At 35.7% G+C, this 23,271-nt stretch overlaps 1 protein-coding gene across 1 annotated transcript in view; it reads left to right on the top strand.

Annotated features, from left to right (window-relative positions):
* Window positions 1-23,271, top strand: part of CNKSR2 (connector enhancer of kinase suppressor of Ras 2) — a 255,852-nt gene that overhangs the window by 213,523 nt on the left and 19,058 nt on the right. The window lies entirely within an intron of this gene.

Genomic DNA, 23,271 nt, shown 5'->3' with positions numbered 1-23,271 from the left:
CCTTTTCACTGTTAGAAGATTTACAGGAAAAATCCAAGAGTTTTTCCAAGAAGAAATTTCACATAGCATTTCTATCAACTCCAAATAGCCATATTTGTTTCTAGAAACCAGTTTGCCAAAAGCATCTATTTACTTTCTTGGTATGTATGTTGATTGCAAAACTCAGTTTATGTGAATTAACTCTTAAGAGAGACGAGTCAGTTAAGTAGCCCTCTGTCTTGTTGTCATTAAGAATATGTTTACTGGTTATCAAGTTCTTTATCCAACATGCCATACCAAGCATCTGTTTATAACTAATGTGATACACCAGTCCAGAAACCCAAGCTAGTTTAAGGGAAGGCTGTAACTCAGTTATTTTACTTAGAAGGAAAATCTAGATTGGCTATAAATCCTGAATGTAAAATACCCAAAAAAAAATAGTATAGAAGAAATAGTGTAAAACTGTTTGTGTCTCTTTATTCATGTTGAAGTCAGGGCCAGTTAGTGCAGACGACCGGAGCTAGTGTTGATGAAACCACACTTACTGGTTTGGTTCCACTAGGGCATTAAACTTCTCTTTTTAAAGGACACAAACAGACTGTATCCTTCAGCCCGTTTTGTATAGGAGACTTTGATTACAGGACTTGTTAGTGTAAGTTCTTCATCCCCACTGGAGAAACAACTCAAAGCTCATGGGTTACCAGCAGGTCTGGAGCCTCGTGTCAATGTCAAACTTGGCTCATTTAAAATGGGGGTCACTTTGGAGATTATTAACAAGAAAATACAGTAGACCTCCTTTTATGGTATGGATCTTCATTGCATTATTTAATAGGAGTTAAATTATATCTTCTGGGCCAGCCCTGGTTCCCTAGTGGTTAAATTCAGCATGCTCTGCTTCGGTGGCCCAGGTTCAGTTCCCGGGCACAGACCTACACCTCTTGTCTGTTAGTGGCCATGCTATGGTGGTGGCTCACATAGAAAAAAGAGGAAGATTGGCAGTGGATGTTAGCTCAGGTGACTCTTCCTCAGCAAAAACGAGAAACAAAACAAAAAGAAATAAAGAGAGAAAATAGAAAAAAAAATTCTATCTCCTACCATCAAAATGAGTTGCTTATAATAAAATTCATATGTTAAAGAAGTTTTAATGTGAAGTATATTTTAGCCATAATCTCCATGAGGAGCATTATAAAAGGTATACTCTTGGTGCGGGAAAGGTAATTACCATCTTACCTGCTAAGCCCTCCCACCACTCACAGTTATTAGAGATTGTGGAAGAGTTTTATGGAGGAAATATCTAGGAGCCATGTCAGGCCTCTGTAGTTCTGGCAAGCCTGATAATACATTTTTAATATGATGATGACTACTAAAATTAATAAATTATTTGCTAAGATTTAACTAAAGATGAGTTAGAAACTTCATTTTGACTGTCATCCAGGTGCTCCACAATTGCTATAACTAAGTACGTGAGGTTTGTTCAGTATTCTGCAAACATAGTGGGGAAAATACTCCATTGCTGCCATTTTAAAATAAATTGTGTTGAAATTAGGCACAGCCCTCTGAAATAGAGGATTCTATTCAGAAAATATTCCATCATTGCCACAGGTAGAAGTGATTGGTGCTGGGGTTTTTTCCAATTAAGCTAGATACTTCGCAGTTCCTCCTGGTCCTTGTGTAAGGGAGGACTAGAAAGGAGACAGCATATCCTGGCACCTGGGAGGAAAACCTGGGCACTGCTCACCCTTCCTGCAGGTTCCAGTAGCACCAGAGCATCTCTAGTTAGACAGCTTATGATTCTTTTTTCTTCTAGCATCTCTTTTTTGCTGTTTTGTGGACTGGATTTATTTTTAGCCATACAGATGCACTCCTAAGTCGGTGGGTCTTTTCTTCAGGTTCCCAAATGAGTCAGGTGGGCAGCTATTCGGTACCTTCTATCTTTTTCAGTGGGTTCTCTCTTTGTGGAATAATTGTAATAAGGCAGAACAGCCCTGGAAAGTGTATCAGTAAATTTGGTATTGCCCATTTTGTCTTTACAGTTCAATGTTGTGGGGCAGTTCATGCTATTTCAGTCGGATCTGCTTCACTGAAGGTGGCCATGCTCTATCAGGACCCCATTTCTTTCTGGATATCTTCCCGTAAATCTTGCCGCTTGATGTCTCAGTGTCCTCAAACCGTTCTCAACAGAGCAGTGCATTTCATTCTTGCCTAGAAGATGCTTCTTATTTAATGGAATGTGTGTTTACCTTCCTAATAAGGGTTTTTCTGCATTATTATTTCTAATATTTAGGAGTGTGCAATTTGATGGATAACACTTCATTTGGGAATCATCAGCTCTAAAATCAGTGTTTTTAAAAGAATCTTTAAGGTCTACTTAAGGGGTATCCATGTTCATGACTCCCCTGGGTTGGCCATTAAGAATAAGTATTCCAGGCTGCTTATTCAAATCAAGCTGCTTGGTGTTATGTCAGCAGAGCAAAAATTATACGTGGGAGAGAAGCTGTGGCCATCCTATCAGCCTCAGACTTATAGCACACCCACCAGTACGTAGCGCTCACGATGCTGCCACAGGGGTCAGCAGGCATCCGTGCTCGTTAGAATCAAAATCCAACAGCCGTGTGTTACTAACTGTCCTGTTCAAGGTCAGCACTTGGCTTGACCTACTAAAGTGAATTGGTACTGATCAAGTACAGACCAGCAGAGGAAATAAGTTTCATGTCTCTAGCTCTAAACATTTTTCTCAATTTGCCAAGAAATTAAAAATAGGAAGTGTCAGGCGAGTGGGCAGAAGGAGTAATAGAAGAGGATATAAAGATACAGCCTATCTTCTGCTTCAAGGTGAAGAATTATGTCATCAACCAAACCTCTTTCTTATCATTTATATTTACCTTAACTTTATACAATTTATATATTATATAGTGCTTATGAGTTTACGAAGCAATCTAAGAAGCAAAATGTACCTAAATCCTTGACCTAGATGTTTTTTCATTTTCCTTATAGGAGAGGAATTTGGCCCTGCTTATGAGGTATAAATGTGGCCTTGTTGAGAACAGACTTCGATCTGTGTTCTCATGGTTGAACTACCTTTTGTCTTATTTTGAGGTTCAGTTATTTAACTGAGTCATACTGTGATTTTTCTCAGGCTGAACTCATTTTATTCTAAAATGGATGGTACTAAAAGTACACAGATGAGACCCGTCTTGTTTTCCTTTGACTGAAAAGTCAGCTTGCATGCTAATTATCCTGACCTACTTCACTGGCATTTAGGAAAAGACAAGTAATTTCCTATTATCCCAATTAGCAGTTTTGAAGCTTACTGAGGTGTGGGCCTTCTAATACCTCAGTTAATTTATAAATTATGTCAGCCTATGCAACTTTCAAGGAGGTATAAATCATTAAAGTGTAGGACAAAATATAAAGATACACTTCATTCAGAAATCATCTGCCATAAGACTAAAATACTGTTTTGATTAATTCAGCTTGAACTCTGCTTGAAATAGCTCTCTTTCCTTTGCCATACTAGGCAATTTAGATGAGGTTTTTGAAAGCATCTTTCCTTAATCCTGCTGATTTCCCTCCTGGCAGTTATGTGAGTACTCTTTACTAACCAGACATTCTTGGTGCCTCCCTGTACTCAGTGAAGTTATAATGTCTCTATTTCATTGTCTTGGAGATAGCCTACCAGTAATCTCACTTAATTTACACATTTATCAGCTTGGTCTTAGAAATCTAAAGCAAAACCTAGGGATTTTTTTGGTGGGGAGAGGTGGATAAAATCTGTTAGCTTGTAGGTGCAGTACACATCAGGTTATCTGGCTGAGATATTTATTGATGCTTTCAAAATGAGATCTGCTGAGAAATATATTTCAAAGTTATTTTTTAGACTCTAACATCCTTTGCACACCATTGGTAACTTAGGAGCTGCACAAAATATGCAGCTCAGTGGCCTAATATCTTAAATTATCTAGGCAGAGAGGCTAGGTAATGACTACCATTATAGTGCAGAAGAAGATAGATTAATCCTCTTCAATCATTTTAAGGATCCTAGAGTAATTTCCTGAAGAGTTTCTAAAAGCCATGAATTTTATTTTTAAGAATATTCAGGTAGGAAGTGTGTGGGCAAGGAGAAGTTATTCCCAGAATATGAAATTGTGTTCAAGGAAAAAAAAGGGAAAAGATGAAAATTTTTTAAAAAATCTTGCAGCACTTTTTACTCTTTTATTTATTGTCAAATAAATTATGCACAAACACAAAGAATTTGGGGGAGCGTAATCATCAGTAATATCTTAAATTATAGTTCAAGTCTAAAGGGAATAGATGGAAAAGATATATAAGCAGTATAAATAAAAAGACATGCATTAAAGTCAAAGAAGTAATAACAGAACCTTAAATATGTCACTTTTGTGACATTTAAGGACACCATTCTTGGCTGGTTATGTAACAAGTCATATATAAAGAAAGACCACAGAAAAATCTAGAAAGTAGTAAACAAATATTCTCAATATCATATTGTCTAATTTTGAAGAAAGACAGGAAAACATAAAATACTGAAGATTAGATATAGAGTTTAGCTGTAATTCTGATACTGGTTATAGGTTGGACTTTTAATCAGACCTCTCTCATTTTGAGTTTTTGGGTTTTTGGGGAGGTTTTGCTTCAACAATGAGGAAAAGTTATTATCTTAATTTACAGGACGTTCAGAGGTGGGGTTGTTCTGGAGTGAATTTCATGGTTTTGCAGTATCAGGACTTCGGTTAACTACTCTAAATGCCAACAGCTCCAAGCAGCACTTCTTATAAGACAGCATCCAAAGAGCCAAAGACCGGGCCCTATCTTTAGTCCTTTTCGTAAGATCAAGGAAAACTTTCCCTGGATCCCTCCAGCAGACTTACCCCCAGATTTCATTGGCCAAGGTTGCATCCCATGCCCATGCCTAAATGGTAAGGGAAATGGAATCATTGGGAATTGTTTAGACCAACCTTGATTTTAAGATCATAAAAGAAATGTACCAAACTGCTTGTCATTACTATCTACGTGAACCTCTGCTGTTACGTATGTTATGCTTTCAAATATATTTGTTCAAGCATGTTTCACTCTTTTAATATATATACGCATACACATATGCCAGATCACATCACATCATTTAAAAGTCTTGGCACTAACGAAATGTTAGATATCTAAAAGGGGATAAATATTATGTAACCCTGAAAATATAGTAAGTTAGATATAATTATTGTCAACTTTTGAAATGAATAAGCATGTTTTCCTATAAACACTATGTGATTGGAGCTTAGAATACAGTCTCTGGAGACATTCCTCAGTTCAAATCCTTGCTTTGTCACTCTGCCGCTTTCAAGTGATATTATTGATCAAGTTATTTAATACCTCTATACCTCAGTGTCTTCATTGTTAAATCCTGTGATAACACTACCTACCTTTTGAGGTTGTATGAGGATCAAATGAGGTAAATGCCAGAAAGTACTTAGTTTCCATATCTGACTCACCGTAAGTCTGTCCAATAAATGTTTTATAATTATGTAATTTATGTAGATTTGGATTTAGGCAAAGAGGGCAATTACCATACTTAAATAGTGAATTACTCCTGGCAAACCTCACTAAATAACATTTACCTGACTCCGTGACCTATCTTTGTTCAGTTCCAGCTGAGTAGACCATGTGAATTGCTGTTTTTTGTAGGTCAAAATGATGAAATATCAGCAATGTTGTATATTTCAACATAATGTATTAGCCATGTTCTAGAAGCTAAAATGGAAATGTCCCTCATTTCACATTCTTATCACTCACTGCTCCTTTCCTTTTTGACTTTGGACATTTGGAAACTTAAAAGAAACCTTGTATTCCAAATAGTAATAACCTTATATATTTACTGAAGTATATATTTATAGAACTTGCCATTCAGGTCTCAGTTCAAATATTTTCCCCTCAGAGAGTCCTACCCTGACAACCCAGTCTGATCCAGATGCCCCCTCCCACCACCACTACCACCATTCATCCTCTGGTATGTTACTCTGTTTTATATTCTTCACAGCTTTATCACTATAAGTATAATATCAAATATTGTCACTGATTTATTTTCCATCTCCACCCACCAGAATGTAAGTTTCTTAAGAGCAGGGATTTTATTCCTGTACACCCAGTGCCTAAAACAGTGTATGGCCCATACTAAACCAGGCGCTATTGGATGAATGAAAGAATAAGTGAATGAATGAGTGAGTGAATGAATAAATAATAGCTAACCCCTTTTGTTACCAGTTCTTTCCATTTTATTACATAATAGTTAAAGCTAAAGTTTTTGTCTTATCCATTGTGTGACTTTAAACAGGAATCAAAATATTTTGGGTATTTTGTAAAGGGAAGGACAGGACTGCATGTGTTCGGCATACCCTCTTCATGCTGGGCACCACAAAGCTGGGTTGCTATAATGACTGGAATTACTGCTCTTTGTATTATGACTCATTTGTAGTCACCTTCTGTATTGTTGAAACCATTCTCTTCCTGCTTTACTCTCATTTCAAAGGTGAAGGCCACAAAAATATGACATGAGAGATAACCGTTCATTGTTAGAAACCAGATTTTCCAGGACCCCTAAGCAGTTGTTTTTCCTACCAAAATCTGCTGCCTCTGGAAGGAAGGCTGACTCAAGTCACTACCACTGCTTGGTTCACATCCCCGGGTCTTGCTTGGAAGTCACCTATCACCTAGTTTCATCCTGATTCATTTGTAAAACATGTTGAAATGGCAACTTGTACTTTAGCGAATAACCAGTAGCCCTGCATCAGCCAGGAAAAATAACTTAGTGTTAATAAGTAATGAAACCAGATTTAAATGGCAAAAGAAGGGATTCTAGATGCTACAGAGTCACACAGTAGAAGATGTGACCAGATAAGAATTAAAGCTCATATAAAAGGATGACAGCCCCTCACTAGTATAGGTAAGACAAGTTATGATTTACAATTTGTTTTACCAAGAAAGATGATTAGGTTTAGCCATACTGTTACTTGATACTATTTTCACACGTCAAAAAAGCAAACCACTTTTCTTCAGATCATTCATAGTGTAATGTCAGTTTCTCAGTGGAGTACTTTCTAGCTTATTTTATGAGAACCTATCCTAAGTTCAGTCTCCTTTTACCTTGGTCACCCTTGCCAGAGAAAGCCGAAGATCTCAAATGCCTCATTTTTTTCCTTCTACGTATGAAATCTACCTCCTATAGTTACCAAATATAGGAACATGGTAAGTTAAGACATAATGGGATTGCACCATAAAACATACCTTGAAAGTTTGAAAATTTCCCTACATGTTTTTCTTTCATTGTTTAATTGAAAAGTAATAACTTGCTTATTGCCAAATAAATTTTAAACAAATAAGTAAATAAAACAATGATGAAAGTCGAAAACAACCCTCTGGCCATCTTATTCTCCAGAGGTAACTTCTGTTAAAAGTTAAGGTTCTAAAATTTAATTCTTGTATGCATTTGTTTTCTTCATATATCTTTTGCCTATAACTCACTGTGAGTAGGAGGTGAAGTATGGTTTAGTTGGTTTTCAGTTAGTTTTTCCTCTGAAATTTTTTTGATGTGACCTTAGTTTAATACTACAAGCAAGAGTCTTGTGAGATAACTTACACACCACCTCAGAACCCAGCCCCAATCCCAGCATAAATCACCCTAGAAAATGCAGCAGATACCTGTTGGCCTTTTCAAAAATGGTGGAAGGAGAGATGTGAGAAGAAAGAAATGACAGTGGCTGTACATACACACTTACACCCCACACATACACCCATATTCGTGTATCAGAAGCTTCTTGCCTACCTGCCTAATGCCTTGGTGCCATATGACTTTTACCCAGCCTTCTTTATGAAGGTCTTCCAATGTCAGCTTATCCCAAATCTCTGTGATGAAAACAGCTAAGCCAGAGCTAGCTAGCTAAAAAACATAGCAAGTTTAGCCTTCAAAAGCCAGAATGCAGAATTCAAAGATGGGCTTCAGAATCAGAGTCTGGTGGTCAGAGTTTACTTGTGGCTTTTGGCTTCAAGTTATAAAACACTAAACCTTCTATTAACCATCTCTCTTACTTATTTTTTCCAGTGTTCTCACTAGTTCCATTCCTGGCCTCTCAGACTTTCTTATGTTTAGCCATGGGCACATCTTAGCCCTAATATTTGGTCTTAATAGCTCAATCTATTACACTCTGAAATTTTTGGTAGTCATCCATTAAGGAAAAAGTGCCCATTACTTTATATTTTAAGTGCAAAAGCAGCAGTTCGTCAAAACATATTTTAATATTTAAACATCATACTTGAGAACCTCTGAAAAGTTCTTGTCTCAGGAATGTAATACGACAGTTTCATATATATTTGTTTCTGTTACAAACATAAAATGTGCCATGAAATCAACTTTCTGGGTTATTTCACAGAAATTCTAGAATACTTGAAAATAAAGAGTGACAGTTATTAAACTCATTGATTCATTTCAAAGCTACAAATTCTTTAACATTATTAGTCATGGATTCCCTAACATCTCAAAATCTAGATTTAGCCTACACAATGTAAACTAAACCTCCATATTGTACTTTTTGGTTTGCTGTATCGATTTATAATCCAATTAGCTCTAAGTGTGTATTTATTCACTCATTCATTCATTCATTCATTCAACAGACATTTTTTATTTATTTACTACGTGCCAGGTACTATGTTAAAAATTTATCTACCCCTTCCATAAGTCTACTTACAACAAAAATTTGTAAATTATCTTTGAGAGATAAGAACTGTCTTTCTGATAACATGGAACAGAGCAAATAATTCAAAGTATGCAGCGTCTTTGTTACCTTGTGCTAATAATTTTCCCTAGTAACCAATTTATAATATAAAAATGATTTTTTGAGAGCTGGCACAAGATACTCTCTGTTCATTTCACGGTACTTATCACTTATGCAGAATTTATAAAACTGGTTAAAATCAGATGAGATCACTTTTAGAGCTATTTCTGATTTGGCTCATTCCTCTAACATTATGGTTGGGGAAAATGCATTCCGGTTACTCAACTGTACTGATTAACACAAATCAGATGTCTAAAAATCTTCATTGATTTGTGCTATAAAATTAGCATCTTCTCAGTCATCAAAGAGATGTTAATCTATGTTCAGTATAATATTATATTGTACAAAATAAACTGATGTAACATACTGACTTTAGATTAATGTTTCTTTGATGATTGAGAAGATGCTTCCTAATTTTATAATACAACTAATGTGGAATTTGATTATGAGAAAAACATTAATATTAGCAGAGTGTCAAATACAGAACATTATGCTGTATTTTGAATGTCTGTTTTAGGGAACTTTGAACCTTAACATTTTAAACAGTTGTTCACTTTCTTCCACATTTATAGTCTCTAGTCTTCATGATTTTGAATCTGATATTTTTATTGTGCTATTTATCTTTTGATAAGTCATCCGTAGAGTATATTGGCTTAATACCTAAGATCTATTCATTTATGATCTCCAAATTTTCTTATCCATGACTTTATTGGTTGCTTGTCTATATTTTTTCCTTAAGTTGTTTTGTTGTTGGCCTAATTTAGAGTCTCTTCTGTAACTTATGAAATGGATATTTTAAAGCATTCATTCACTTTAGGATTCTTGGTGAGAGAAAATAGCCCATAAGTTTGATATCACTAAACTCAAACTTTATACCTTTTTTCCCCTAGCATCTCTGCTGTTTTCCCCTTGTTCTTTAACAATGCCAACACACAGGGGTTTTCATGCCTTTTCTAAAAAGAACAGGGAGGAGGGACAGCTTGGAATCAGTGTGGCTTTAATACAACCATTCTGCCAACTCTGACAGTGAGCTCCACCCTCCCCTTTGTACTTTGTTGTCGTCTTACACCCTGTGTAGTTGCTGGGCAGCCATCTCTTGATTTAGAATCCTGGGTTCTAAGTCTCATGATGATCTTTTATTAACCTAATTAGAAGGATTGTGCCTCAGCACTAGAGGTAGAAAAGATGTTTACCATTTCAAAAATAATTCTGTACAAGTGCTGAATATCCTTGTTGAATAATTAAGTGAAAAGTTAGGCTTAACTTTGAATGCTTTTTTAAGTGTGTAACATCTTGTTTTTGGTATTTGTAACTCTGAGTGGCTTCTCTCTGGTAAATACTATAGAACCCATTTAAAATGCTTTATATATTAAGGTAAAGAATTCATTTAATAAGTAGTTTTTTATCTGAGTAGGCATATAACATGTGCCATGCTGTATGTAAATATGCATAATAATTAGCCACTTCACCATAAGAGTTTTCAGTATTCACCCTCCCACTTAATACAGAAATAGCTTTTATGTATTTGATAAATTATTATTGAGATTCTGCTTGAATATTTCAGGGACTCAGGGCTTACTGTCCCCAAGGTCAGGGCATTCCATGTTGGACAGCTCTAGTTAAAAAGTTTTTTCTTGTATTGATACAAATGCTACTCATTGTGGATCTTGACACTGCAGATTATAAAAATACAGAGCAAGTGGTTGAAAAGCTGACATGTGGACAAGAGATAAGATAGTCTTTGAAGTTCCAGAGGACATAATAGGTGGGAAGGTACAGGGAGGCTGTTTAGATTGATATGAAGGAAAACATTCTGCTGATTGCACTTGCCCATGAGTGGAATAACTGGTCTTGTCATTTTAGTGGCCTCGCCATTACTCAGTGTTTAAGAAGGGGCTGAATAACCAGCTACCAGTCAGGGCTTCCCGAGCTAGCTGGACAGTTGAACCTGATGGCTTCTTCCATCTCTAAGGTTTTATGGTTCTCTTCAGCATAATGGCCTTACCTTTGCTTTCACCATAGTGCTTTGCACTTTGTACATGTCCAGAACTATACAATGGAATTGTGTTCTCAAACATAATTTGTTGTCTCATCTCTGAGCTGAGTGTACCTAGTCAGCTCAGACTATATACTTTATACCTTATACTTAACTTTATACCTATGACATGAGTTCTAGATAACTCACTATCCTGGTTACCCTCATCTGTACACATTGTTTCTTTTTAGTGTTGCCATGCCAAGTGTATTGGAACTATTACAGTGATCTAGACACCATACTTTTGTTGACATGATTAAAATTAGTTTTAACCTGCTCACTGTTGGCTCATATATAATGCTTTAATGCTACCAAGTCGTAAATAGCATCCCACACTTATTTACTTTATTTTTTGACCTGAATGCACCTATTTATATTTATCTCTCTTAAAGTTTTAACTTCGCAGGTTTCACCCAGCAGTATTCGATCCTGTTAAGAAAGTTTGGAATCTCAGTTTTATCATCTATGATATTAATCATCTCTCCTATTGTTGAATACCCCTCCAACATTCTAAGCATTCTTTCTCTGTTTTTAACTGCTTCACTGATTAAGGAAAGAACATTGTTAAAGAAAACGTTTTAAAGAAAGGAACAAGGACAGAGCTTTACAGCATTCAATCTGAAACTATATGTTAATTTCTTTCAATCATTCAAAGTCCTTATCTGGATCCACTTAATAGTAATATGATTCAGTCCATATTACGGTACTTTATTCATAAGGATATCAAGCAAAATTTCATCAGATGCAAGACACACTGCCCTTGGCTTTCCTCTTGTCTCCCAGCCTAGAGATACTGTCCAGAAAAAAAAGCCAGTTTAAAATGCTTCATTTTTATTGAATCCATGTTGGTTCTTTGGTGGAAATTACAAAATGAAACTCCTCCCAAACATAGTCTGTTCTAAAACTTTACCATGTATCTATATCGGGTTTATCATTGCTTTCTCTGTAGAACCCATGCTGAGTTTTGTTTGTTTCAATGAGAGAACTCTCTCTTGAAGCAGTAAGTCTCAAGGCATTCTGATAGTGGCCCTAAGATAATTTCCAAAAAAGTTCATTCAGTTCCTAAGATTATTCTGCTAGTTCAAAGAGACCACAAAGTGAGTCTTAGTAGTCCCTTATCTCAAGAAGTTTTTCTTTTTTAATTTCCTAGTGTGAAGACTTTTCTCCTTGCAGGAAAAGCCTAAAATATCATTGCAGCCATATGCTTCTACTTTCTTTCGTCATTTATTTTTTCATAAAACAATTTTTTTAAAAAAGCTCTTTCTATCTTCAGTTTTTTCACAAGTCTCAGCTAAACATTTGCCTTCCTGACACTCTTCTTACAAGCAATTGGTATTTTCTGCTTGTTCATTTCTAGTAGCCTCTTCTATCTTTTATAGAAACCGTCCTTAAACTAAAGCTCTTTCTGAGGAATCTCCTTGTGACTACGTTGACTTCAGCTGCGTCTCCTTTCCCTCTCTCATCGGGAGAGTTTGTTTGTATTACTAGAATATCATTTTTTAAAACTACTGATCATTGAAAAATTTGTCTAAAGTTTTAAAATCATTTTCTTATTTTTTAGGGTCCATATCAACTATGTGTTGTCTCTCCTCCCCACTAGAAAAACAAGAACAATAAACAAAATTATAGAGTTTCTTTTTGTCCCCTTCATATCTAGAGTGCCACTTAATTCTTCCCCATTGTTCAGTGTTAGATCCCAAATAGATTTTCCTCATTTCTTTATATTTTTGAGACATGAAATTATCATGGTTTTAATGCATGCAGTAATTACTTCCAGGTATTAATCTCATTTTTAATGCATTAAATCCTATAGTTAGTATATTGGTGACAAGCAAAAAATATTGGAGCTCAGGTTATATTGTTTTATATTTTTTCATCTTCAGAAGACTTCACAGAAACTGATCCACCAGCTTTTATTCTGCAAATAATTGGAAAACTGGAGCTATAAAAATTAGGTGATTTCATTAGGACAGTTTGCAGGATTTTTAATCCTTTGTTCTTACATGTTTCGATCAATACCAAAATGTGCCTAGATAGAGTATTAAAACCATATAGACCTTGGCCGTTTACAGAATCTAGTAAAAGTAAGGAAATATTTCTAGTAACTTGTTGTTTTAGACCAGAGTCTTATCCCTGGTCAGCCATATTCTTTGGTCAACTGCATTCGGTAGTTTCTAAAAATTATCATTTCTACGCTGTAACCCAACTCACTTCTCCTATAAATTATAACTCCAAATTAAAGAAACAAGTTGCATTCAAACCTCTCCATGTTAAGCCCTTTTAATAATAATGTCTTGGTAGTAAAAAACTGTACTACCAATTTCTGCTCTAAAAAGCTTATGGGGTAACATTTTAGTATTTCTGTTTATTAGATTATCTTACTATAACGTGTTTTGTCCTAGATATATGCTGCCTGTCTTTGAAAGACAAGGATATTTCTTCAAGGTGGTCTCTTTTATTATAATTTTTAGAGAATACATGGTAAGGTTTCATAATGTCTGATTTCATGAAAAGCAGTGTTGAGCTACATTGTCCATGTTCCTTGAGATTTTCACACATAGCCAGTAATATATCTCTCCCATCTGAATAATTAACATAGCTGATGGTAAAAATAAACAAACTAACTCGATTTAGCCCTTCAAAAATTACTTGCCTATAGTTCTCTGAGCATGTGTGTGTTAAACAAGGTTTATAGCATCTACTTCATTATCATGGAACCCAGACTAAATAAATAGTAAAATTATTTGGGGGATTTATAGCTTACAAAATACTGCATACTGTTGGAAGAAGAAAGACATAGATGTCCAAAAATTGGTTTCTGACCAATTATAGAGTAGAGAGTAAAAAAGAATGGAATAAACTATTCTATAATTCCAGCTAAAATTTAGCAATTCTACCTATTATTTTGAGCAGTGAGTTTATAAATGACTTTCAGGTTGTTACAGTTTAATAAATACACCCCAACTATGATAATGAGACAGCCAAATTACATGAATGACTCACTGTTTAAGCATCAATAATATTTCCACTGGTGGCATCAAATCAGTCTTCAGTTTCTGAATGTGTAAGGAAGTCCTATGCATTACCCATAGTCAGAACTATCATTTTAGTATATTGAGATAATTCACATCAAACTTGGAGCATTAAGCCAGTTAATAAACTATTTTCGCAAAATGCAGAGAGCTATTCTCTTTCACTCTGTGTCTTAAGTTCAAAAAGAAAGAAAGAAAGAAAAAAGACTTAATGCAGTTTGTTTTACTTGACAATCAAAAGCCTGCTAAGCAGGGCTTGGTTGTCATCCCAATAGTGGATCATAAAAGCAATCATAAACTGGGGCTGGTTTTTTTGGGGGGGGGGGGAGATTAGCCCTGAGCTAACTGCTGCCAATCCTCCTCTTTTTGCTGAGGAAGACTGGCCCTGAGCTAACATCTATGCCCATCTTCCTCTACTTTGTATGTGGGACTCCTACCACAGCATGGCTTGCCAAGCGGTGCCATGTCTGCACTCAGCATCCAAACCAGAGAACCCCGGGCCGCCGAAGCTGAATGTGCGAACTTAACCGCTGTGCCACTGGGCCAGCCCCCAGACTGGATGTTTTTAACAGGGCGTATAGCCCTAAATGACTAAAAACTCAAGAACATTGTATCAGTATTTGTAACTAAGTTTAGTGTAGTTAAAATGATGAGAATTGTGCCTATGAAGTTATAGTTCTTATAGCTAAAGAATAGGAGCAATCTGGAATCCTTTTCTGATATCAAAAGGAATAGGCTGCCCTTAAGTTTTCTGTCATGGCTTGTTCCATTGGTTTCCAAGTTAAGTAGAATTATGCTGTATTAATTTACCTACCTAACCAGACTTTTATTCTAGTTATTGCTTAACTTCTAAAATCAGAGCTTGTCCTAGATTGCAGCTATCTGACATGCTTGTATATTACCCTCAATAGCTCGTAATTCAGGTGGTTATTGCCCAATTAAATCACAGGAAAGTGTGAGTGATATAAGCCATTAGGTTTGAGAAAGGTAGAAAACTAATTCCTGTGTTATAATTGTCTCTAATGAGATGAGTGAATCTTTAGAAAAGCCGCTTTATTGATCCAGTGATATTATAAGAAGTATTTTTAGTGATTGGAGAATTTTTATTTAGAATTGAAACGAGCTCAACTTGGTTTTCAAAAATGATTATTAAAATAAAAACATGTTATATTTTAAAAGTTAGAAAGGAATGAACAAATGGGTATATCATTCAAATCTTTGGGTAAATTTTGGCTATTCTTTTTCTGTTAAATTTTCAATATTTTTATGGAAATACAGGGATGAATAAATATGTAATATGGCATTTTAAAGTGTTAAAACAGTAACTTGTGGTTATGTCATAATGGTATCTATTTTGCCTGATCTATGTGGTACAGAAACCTAGCCATTCAAAATCCTCCTGAAGGACTAAGTTCTGGACATAACAGTAAACCCATATCAAGCAATTTGTCTGCAATCCCTTCTAACATCTCCCCAAGGTAGCAGGGTAGTTCCTTCTAATCAGACTCTGTCACAGAGGACCTTTAGAGAGTGTATGTATAGGCTATATTTATAATTAAAAACTCATCCTGAGTCTTAGTAAGATTTTGACTCCCCTTGTCCTAATATGAATGACAACTTGACAATCTAAGTCGTCCAAAGAAAGCACCCTTTAGCAGTGGTCAGCCTATCAATTCATATAAGGTCTAGATCATTCTTCCTTGACATAGCAGTGCCATAAATAGCATTTTTTGACCTCCGTGACCTGTCTTCCTAAGGTTCCCCCCTCTGCCACAAGTTCACATCAAAGACTTGAAGTAGATCTTCTTGCTAAAATTTAAAATCTAGTGAGGTAAAGCATTTTGGTGGTCTACTGGTTAAGATTAGGCATTCTCACCACCATGGCCCAGGTTTGTTTCCCGGGAAGGGAACCACACCACCCATCTATTGGTTGTCATACTGTGGTGGCTGCATGTTGCTGTGATGCTGAAAGCTGTGCCACCAGTATTTCAGAAACCAGCAGATCACCTATGGTGAGCAGGTTTCAGTGGAGCTTCCAGACTAAAACAGACTACGAAGAAGGACCTGGCCACCTACTTCCAAAAAAATTGGCCATGAAAACCTACGAATAGCAGCAGAGCATTGTCTGATATAGCATGAGAAGGCAAGAGGATGGTGCAGAAAGACTGGGCAGGGTTCCACTCTGCTGGACACAGGGTTCTAGGAGTCGAAATGAACTCGACAGCACTAAAAACAACAAAGCATTTTACCCAGTTGTTTAATAGAATTACAGTGTGCAGTTTGCACCTCATATACTTAGACATTAAATTAAAATATATTTTAGTGATTTAATTCAATTCCAGTAATATTTATGAAGCAGCCACAATGTCCTGAGTACCTACTCTTCTAAGTGCTAGAAAAACAAAGATTGAAAGAAAATCACAGAATCAGTGTTGTCGTCTAATGGGAGAGAAATACATCCAAATATAACAGTGCAGCGTATTAAGTGTTTTAGAAGGTGAACATGTTAAGTTCAACAAAAGCACTTAAGATGTCTTAATTATTTCTACCTTGTGAAATCAGACAAGGCCTTACAGAGGATAGGACGTTTAAGCTGAATGAGTAAGATTTCAGCAGGAGGAAAAGAAAAGGAGGTTACATTCTGTGATAAAAAAAAAAAAGAATACCATCAGAAAGGGCAGAAATGAAGGAAAAGAATAAGTTAGAGAAATATGGCATATAGTATAGATTAGTAGAGATGAGACCAAAAAATTATGCTAGAACGAAATTGTGAAGGTCTTGCCCAAAAATTTGGATTATATCCCAAAAAACATGATGGAGAGCCCTTGGAGATTGCAGTAGGAAGATGACATGATCAGATGTAAGTTTCAGAAAGGTCACTCTGATGGCAGTGTAGAAGATGTGTTGGTATAAAAGAATACAAGTGATAGAGAAACCAGTTAAAAAACTATTTCAGCAGTCCAGATCAGAGATATTATATCCCCTCTGCAAATGTGGAGGCAGTAAGTGATATGCTCAAAGGAAGATCCACAGATAGAGAAGTAGGGCTTGAAGAGTCTAATGGAAGCTTGGAGCACCCCCAATGGGGAATTGGAAATTGAGCTAACCAAGCACTAATAAAAGCTCTGCCAAGTAGTCCTAAATGACCGAAAGTGAGAAAACACAAATTTAGAATGGTGCCAATCAACATAGATACTCAGTTTTCTCTAGCAATGCTGAGTGGCCAGGCAGGAGTAAGAAAGCAGATGGCTGAATACTGGACAGTGTATAGGTAGTGCGTATCCAAGAGGGTTGAGGGAGTTGAGAGTCCAGTCAGAGTGGTCCCGATTGGATAAGCAGGTGAATTCAGGAGGAGATTGTGTGTTCTTGATGAGATCAAAGAAGACACATAGTGGAAGAGAGAAGGAGAGGAAGGTGTAATCCAGGAGAGCTGTAATACTTCAGAAGTGACGTGGTTCACCATGCTGACAAGCTCAACTGTGTGATGTTTTTGGATTTGACAGCTAGAATCCAACACAGAGGGTACTTATTTCAAAACAACTCTTCGATATCCCTTTTTTATGGTTACATCTTGAGGGAAAAGAAAAAACTTTGGAACACTTTGCCACATTATTATGTAAAGTAAGCTATCTAATGGCAAGAGAGAAACACTCATTGATGTGGGAAATAAATCCTATTGATATTAATATGATTTATTATGTATTTCAATTGTTTAGTGAAATATATTAAGTGAATATAACATGAATTATAAGAAAGTGAAAATTGAAGATGTTTTGACTTGCTACCTCCATTCTAAAGTAAACCTCAACTCATTTTAGTCAGGTTTACAGCATCATTGACTGGTCAATCTTTGAATAAAATAATTTTTTAAATATGATCTCAAGGACATTCTGAATGGAATGATTGAATTATATGTATTTGTCCTTTTACTTTTATTGTTGTCTCAGGAAAACTCTTTATCTTTCCTATGGACTCTACCTGTCTGTTGAGTGAAAGATATTTTAGTGATTTATCTTTTCTATAAAGATATGCTGCATAGTCTGGACTTGAAATGCGATCCGCAAAGCCAGGCATGCCCATAAATCTGAATCTCTTATTCTTTTTTTATGTAGAAAGAGAAGATATTTTCCACATGGAAAAAATACTAAAATAGGATTGGCTTCTCTAAGGTAAAACCAACACATCTATAGTATGATGTACTTTGTTTAAATCTTGTAGGTTTATTGAACCCACAAATAATAGTTAACACTTTTTAATGAGTGCTAACTATTCTAAGGCACTATTCTAAGGCCCTTGCATAATATAACTCATTTAGTCCTCACAACAACCCTAAGAGGTAAATACATACTACTATTATCCTCATCGTCTAGATAAGGAAACTGAATTTAAATAACATGAGCCAGGACTCCCCACTAGTTAATAGCAGATCTGAGATTCAGACAAAGACATCCTGACAGCACAGCAGAGTGAATGCTCTCAAGCACTGACTGTCCCTCGGGTCTATCATTTTAATTCAGGTTAAAATTTTGCAAAATGTTTCCCTTTTTTGTATATATATTAGACCTAAAGAAACTAAAATTTTTAGGTTTTATTATAGCAGGTTAAGATCACCATTAATATGCTCCATCAAATAAAGCAAAAACCTACACACTAATTTACATTTTATTGCCAAAAATTATAATTAGTGTACCTTCCAATTATAACCAATTGGTGTACCATGATATGTATAAACAGTGAACTAATTCCACCACTTGAGTCAAAACTCTTAGTATTTTAAACTTTGACATGATTACTTTTATAGCTAATTTGTGCCAAGTTAATATTGTGATATTAAACAAAAAACACTTCCCAAGGATTAAGTCTTGAGACCAATTTGAAAAGTATTTTGTGTGATGGCCAAACAAAATTATTACTTCAGTTTTTCCTTCTAAGTTCTTCTTGATCCATCTTCTTAGAAACAATCCATATCTTTCTGCCCTTTTTTTTCCTTGGTATCAGGTAAAAGATTTTTTAATTATTTTTTAATCTTTTGGGAGGGTTGGAGGGGTATAAAAGCAATAGATTTAAGAGTAAAATTGGGAGGTGCTACTGATCTTCCCAGTTCCTACTCAGATGCCAAATCTGATGTATTGTGTGTTAGTGTTTCTTCTCGTTGAAAAACCTTGCTTCCTAGCACCTCTTACAAATCTGAAAAGTCAATTTGTGTGCCCTGAAAGGAACTAGTAAAGAATGCAACATTCACACTTTCATGTGCTTCCAACTTCTAATTTCTCATTTGTAGTATGCAGTATGTGGTATAAAATGAAAATTCATTACCAAAATGAACTCCAGTGAAATTGTTACATTTTCTGCATCTTCTTTCAAAATATTACATGTAAAAGCACTTTATAAGTAGAAAGCAAAACACAAATGTTAGCATCATAATCCTTGTTATTACTAAGCTAAGAGGCTAGATTGATTTGCCTTGAGAACATATACACTAAATTGAAGAAGAGTGAAAGTTGTTCTGGGCTATTTCTTAGAACTTTTTTAAAAAAGGAATACTAATTAGATTATATGATATTTTGTAAAAACAACAATGCCTCTATTAAACTCCTAGATCCTATTTAAGAAAACCAAATTCAAAACTAGTGAATAAATTATTACTTTTAACCCATATGTTCTGGCCTTTGATTTGACATTTTGGTAGTAATTGATGTGGGTATCTGTAACCCAACTTTCTTAGCAGATTGCCATGGTAGCTCCTGAGGTAAGGTACCAGTTCACTGGAGCTTCAGGTTTTGTCGATGCTAAATGCAGAAGCTACATTTGATTTCAGCTTGTCTGTTTCTATGGGGAGCAATGTACCACAGTTCTTTCCACTTCCCAGGCTTACTTTTTCATCACCATGGAGACCAGATCTGCCCACACAACTAAGATTTGAAACCATTCCTAGTATGGCTAAAACTAAAGCCTTGGGAACCAAGGCCTTCTATAATTAAAGTGTATTGTTTTGTTAAAGAAGAGTTCTTGCTTCTGCTTTTGAAGTATTTATTGATTTTCCACAAAGAGAAAACAGGCTTCCTAGTGCTGTGAGGAAGGTTTACAATAAGGAGAAAGAAAATGTCATCATGACATTTTCCTTGGTCAGGTTCTGGTTTTATGTGTATTTATGGTGTGTATTCTATATAGTCAATTACTATGGAGTAATGTTTTATTTCAAATTAGGTGACAGTTTTCCTAAATAGTAGTAAACACATATACTGTACACTTCATGGTGGTCTTAAAATGCTGCTTTTAATTTTAGTTTGGGATTTTCTAAAGTTGTTTCTAAGTCCTATATTGGTGTCTTTTAGATTAGTTCTGCACTTGCTAACAATAAAGTCAGTATGAGAAAAGTAATTCTAGAACCTTGATCATAACTATACATTGCCTTAAGAAAGGATTGGTGTAATTTATCACTATAAATCTAGCTACAGCACATCCGGGTAGAGTTGATGAATTATCTGTGGAAGATCATACACACTAGTGCAACTGTATTCTAATGTGTTCTCTTTTTTCTTTTATTGTGGTAGTAATGTGTTTATTTACACACACACACACACACATACATACATACATATACCCGTATCACAGAAAGGGCCAAAAGTTCTAGAGTTCTTTGATGATCACATTTGTTATGGAGATGCTATTTACACCATAGCTGCTGTCATTGTTGTCCCATCCCATGTCCGTCCTGTCCTGTCATGTCATCCCCGTCCCACCCCACACCTCTGCCGCCGAATGGCACCAGTCAGGAGATGGTAAGGAAGTCTTAAGTGGAACTTGAGAATCCAAAATTCACCTCTTGATTTGCACATCCTTACAAATTCACAACTCTAGTTTGATGGTTTTTTTTCACCCTAGAGAAGGCAGCATGGTCCTTGTTTAATATAAAATCACTGAATAGGAATTCCAAAAAAGCCTGACTTCAATGAAATATGGAATTGTCCTTAATTTTTATTTATTTATTTATTTATTCATTTATTTATTTTTGAGGAAGAATTGCCCTGAGCTAACATCTGCTGCCAATCCTCCTCTTTTTGCTGAGGAAGACTGGCCCTGAGCTAACATCCATGCCCATCTTCCTCTACTTTATATGTGGGACACCTACCACAGCATGGCTTCTCAAGCGGTGCTGTGTCCACACCCGGGATCCGAACCGGTGAGCCCCGGGCTGCGGAGAAGCAGAACATGCGAACTTAACTGCTGCACCACCGGGCTGGCCCCTGTCCTTAATTTTTAAAAGATATTATGAATAAGCCAGCACCATAAAGGTGCTGTTAATTAATTAATTTACAAATGGAAAACAAATTTATTAGTATAATTGGATTTTTTATTTTGTTCACTAGCAGAAAGTTAGCAATTCATTGCTATATTTGAATGCAAATTAACTTGTATGATACAGAGAACCTTCTGACATTTCAAACACTTGAATTTTGCAAAAGGAGCTCTCCCCCTAACAAAGTCCCAGTATGATTCTAGTTTTCTGTGATTATACTGGTGAGCGTGAAATTCAACATGTGATGCTAAATGTTCAACATAGATATAGCTGGAAAGCTTTTGCAGGAGCTGCAAAGTCATTTGTATTTTTCCATAAGAACATTGAGAGTCAGCTTATCTCTAACTACTTTCTTCAAAATGGCAGTGCTATACAATTTTGTCAGGAGGGAAATAAATGAAACTCATAATAGGGCATTTTAAAAAAGAACATATTCTTCATATGTTCTCAGATTCTATAGTTTTCCATCCTAAATGCCAGATGAGTTTGCTGGTCTAAAACATTAATAGCCAATAATTTCTATGACAACTAAGATTGAGTATGAATACTCATTCTATCTTCTGAGTTTTTAGCTAAGATGGATGTTTGTGCTGATTTGTTTACATCCATGCTCTGTTTCTAACAAACATGATTTTACAGTGATTTTCTTACCAAAATAATTTTTTTCTTATTATATACACAATACATTTTGAATACCTAAAAATATAAAAATTTGAATATCAGAATATGCAGATGACTTTAACACTGGGGATTTATGAGAATAGTCTATGATGTAATTATTGTAGATTGAAAAATAAGAGAGAATATGAAACGTTGATTAAGGTGAGAAATTAGATTTATAACAGTTTTGAGGTAAAGAAAAATATGAATTCTGATAAGTAACTGTCAAGATAGAATTTTAGGTTCTTACAATTATCTCTTGAATTTTCTTTTTACCTTTCTTGGCACTTTCTTTGCTGGGAAAGGTATTTTTGGTTGTCCTTTTGCTAAGAAATTCAGTCGGCATTGCTCCCTAAAGCAGCTCTTCCTTGCCAAAGTTGCTAATGAGCAAATGATCCCAAATGTCAGGCTGGTATGCCAAGGAGGTTAGTAATAAGGCATTAACATTTAAAAGTTACTGAAGGGGGAAAATCAATATTGCAATTTTTTATAATATTGTAAGCTCAGTCAGAAAAAGTAAGCAGAAGTCCATTTGAAGCTTCTACATTCATAAACAGTGTTCCAGCCTGAGAGGAAGTGTCTTTAAACTTTTAGCCTAAGAATCACTCCTTTTTTTGCTCTACTCACAACCCACACACGTGCACCCACACACCTGTTGTACTCTTGTTGAAAAGAATTTAGTGTTTTACTCACTTTTGCAGATCAGTATCGCTTTTTCCCTTCATTTGGCCTGGAGGGATATCATGATACTGGAGCTGATACTGAATGCTATTCTTACAAGAAAAAAAAGAAAAGAATTCCACCAAAGTCAAGTTGGCAGTACTTTCAGGATAGTATATGAATTTAGTATGAAAATAAGAATAGGGTGGACTCTATAGAGCAAAAATTCACAAAAATCTAGGTTACTGTTAATTTGAAAAAAATATATATATATGTCTTCACTTATTTTAGATCAAATTTTCAGGAATTAGGAAGTTGTGCCGTTGATCGTCTACTTACTAAAAAAGCTGGTCAGTAAAAACACAATTTGCATAACATCAAAATTTACTGACCACAGATCAAGTTAGTTGATCAGTAGCTTGACAGAGGACATAAGGGCAAAGTCCTCTGTTTACTATAAGCAGGTTCTCATGGAGTGAACATGCTAGGCGTATCTTTTTTTTTTTTTAACTTTTTATTAAGATTATGATAGTTTACAACCTTGTGAAATTTCAGTTGTACATTATTGTTAGTCATGCTGTAGATGTACCACTTCACCCTTTGTGCCCTCCCCCCGCCCCCCCTTTCCCCTGGTAGCCACCGATCAGTTCTCTTTGTCTCTATGTTTAACTTCCACCTATGATTTGAGTCATGCCGAGTTCGTCTTTCTCTATCTGGCTTATTTCACTTAACATAATACCCTCAAGGTCCATCCATGTTGTTGTGAATGGGACG

Source organism: Equus quagga, chromosome 10, assembly GCF_021613505.1.
Source record: "Equus quagga isolate Etosha38 chromosome 10, UCLA_HA_Equagga_1.0, whole genome shotgun sequence".
Lineage (NCBI taxonomy): Eukaryota > Metazoa > Chordata > Mammalia > Perissodactyla > Equidae > Equus > Equus quagga.
Note: the sequence above shows the minus strand (reverse complement) of the source record. Positions and strands in the feature narration are given on the sequence as shown.